We start from the raw sequence: 2637 nt of genomic DNA, 5'->3' as shown, positions 1-2637 counted from the left end.
CCCTGTCTCTGAAAATCTTAGCTCTGCCTCTTTATTCCCTGTCCAATCTCAGGCTTCTTGTTGTATTAATATTTGAATTGATTGGACTACAGATATCTTCTCCATTTTTTTTTTCTTCAGAGACTTGAAGTTCTTGTCCTATAGATTTTTCATTTTCTTGGCTAGAGTTACATAGAATATTTTGTCTTCGTTGTGGCTCTTTTTTTATGGTATTATCTCCCTAACCGATTTCACAGGCTGTTCATCACTTGTACAATGAGGGCTACTGACTTCTTTGTGTTAATTTTATATCCAGCCACATGGCCGAAGGTGTTTATCACCTGTAAAACTTCTCTAGTAGAATTTTAGGGATCATTTATAGACACTCTCATAACATATCATCTGCAAATTGTGATACTTTGTCTTCTTCATTTCCAATTTGTATCCCCTTCATCATCTTTTGTTGTCTTATTGCTCTTGCTAGAACTTCAAGTACTATATTGGATAGGGAGAGACTGGACTTCCTTGTCCAGTCCCTGATTTTAGTGGAATGGCTTTAAAAGTTTCTCTTCATTTATTTTGATATTAGCTACTACCTTGCTGTATATTTCCTTTATTGTGTTTTGGTATGTAACCCTTGTGTTTCTAATCTCTCTAAGACTTTAAATATGAAGGGTCGTTGGATTTTATCAAAGGCCATTTTGACTCCTAATAAGATGATGGTGCTTTGTTTGGTTGGTTGGTTGATTTTTTATTTACATGGTTGACTACATTGATATATTCTCATATATTGAACTACCCGTGCAACCTGGAATGAAGCCTACATGATAATGGTGGATGATGTCTTTGATGTGTTATTAGATATATTAGAGTGAAAGTATTTTATTGAGTATTTTGCATCAATGTTCATAAGAGAAATCAGTCTGAAGTACTTTTTTGTTGTTGAATCTTTGTGTGAATTAGGTATCAAGATGACTGTGTCCTCATAAATTGACTATGTCAATGTTCCTTGTTTCTCTTTTGTAGAATAGTTTGAGGAGTATTGGTATTACCTCTTCTTAAAATGTCTAATAGAATTTGGTACTGAAACCATCTGGCACTGGGCTTTATTGTTTGGTAGCCTGTTAATGACTACTTAGATTTTCCAATTTTGTGGAATATAGGCTTTTGAAATAACACCTAATGATTCTTGAACTTCCTCTGTATACTTTGTTTTGTCTCCCTTTTAATTTCTGATTTTGTTGATTTGGGAAAGATCATTTTACTGTTCAGTTATTTTCACTAAGGCTTTGCCTATCTTGTTGATTTTCTCAAGGAATCAGCCCTGGGTTTTGTTCATTCTTCATAATGTTCTCATCTTTCTGATTGATTTCAGCCCACAGTTTGACTACATCTACTCACCTCTTGGATGTGCTTGCTTCTCTTTTCTAGAGTTTTCAGGTATACTTTTTGATTCATTAGTATGAGTATTCTCCAGTTTCTTTATGAATGTCCTCAGTGCTATGATTTTTCCTCTTACCACTGCTTTTATTGTGCCCCATAAGTTTGGGTATGTTGTGTCTTCATTATTTATTTCTTCCCTGCCCCATGAATTGTTACATCATGAGCTGTTCAGTTTCTATGAATATATATGTGTTCTATAGGTATGTTGTTGCTGAAGTCCAGCTTTAATCCATGATGATCTGATAGGATGCAAGGGGTTATTTCAAATGTCTGATATCTGTTGAGGCTAGCTTTGTGACTGATTATATGGTCAATTATGGAAAAGGTTAAAGAGGTGCCGAGAAGGAATATTCTTTAGTGTTTGCATGAAGTGTTCTATTGATATCTGTTAGATCCATTAGAATTATAACTTCTGTTAGTTTCATTATTTCTCTGTTTAGTTTCTGTCTTGATTATCTGTTCAGTTAAAGCGGGGTGTTGAAGTCTCCTACTATTAGTGGGGTTCAATGTGCAATTTAATCTTTTGTCATGTTACTTTTGCAAATGTGGATGCCCTTGATTTGGTACATAGATGTTCAGAATTAAAATGTCCTCTTGTTCGAATTTTCCTTTGATAAGTATAAAATATCCTTCCCCATTTCTTTTGATGAATTTTGCTTGAAAGTCTATTTCAGTAGATATTACAATGGCTACTCTAGCTGGCTTCTTGGGTCCATTTGCTTGGTAAATTTTCTTCCAGACTTTTACTGTAAGATAATGTCTATATTTTTTTGCTGAGATATGTTTCTTGTATACAGCAGAATGATGGATTCTGTTTACACATCCATTCTATTAGCATGGTCTTTTTATTGGAGAATTGCATCCATTTATGTGCCCCAAGATTTGGATGTAAATTGTATTCATTTTCATTTAATTTGGGATGGCTTAAATTTTCTTCTTGATTTCTTCTTTTAATCAGTGTTGATAGAGTAGCATGCTGTCTAGAATCCATGACTTTGAGTAGTCACTGTCACATGTTTTGTTTTGAAACTCTGTTTTACCACTATCAACAACATGGGATTTAAACTTGCATACTACCAGATGGTTTCTTTTGGAGAAAGTCCTAGGAGCTTTTGAGAACAGCATTCTGCTTTGTTACATAGAGAGATGGGGCCTCCAAATCCTATTTCTTGATAGTAATTCCTGTCTACTATTATCTGACCCTAGGAAAAAATC

Source organism: Mus caroli, chromosome 8 (assembly GCF_900094665.2).
Source record: "Mus caroli chromosome 8, CAROLI_EIJ_v1.1, whole genome shotgun sequence".
NCBI lineage: Eukaryota > Metazoa > Chordata > Mammalia > Rodentia > Muridae > Mus > Mus caroli.
This window is presented reverse-complemented; position numbering follows the sequence as displayed.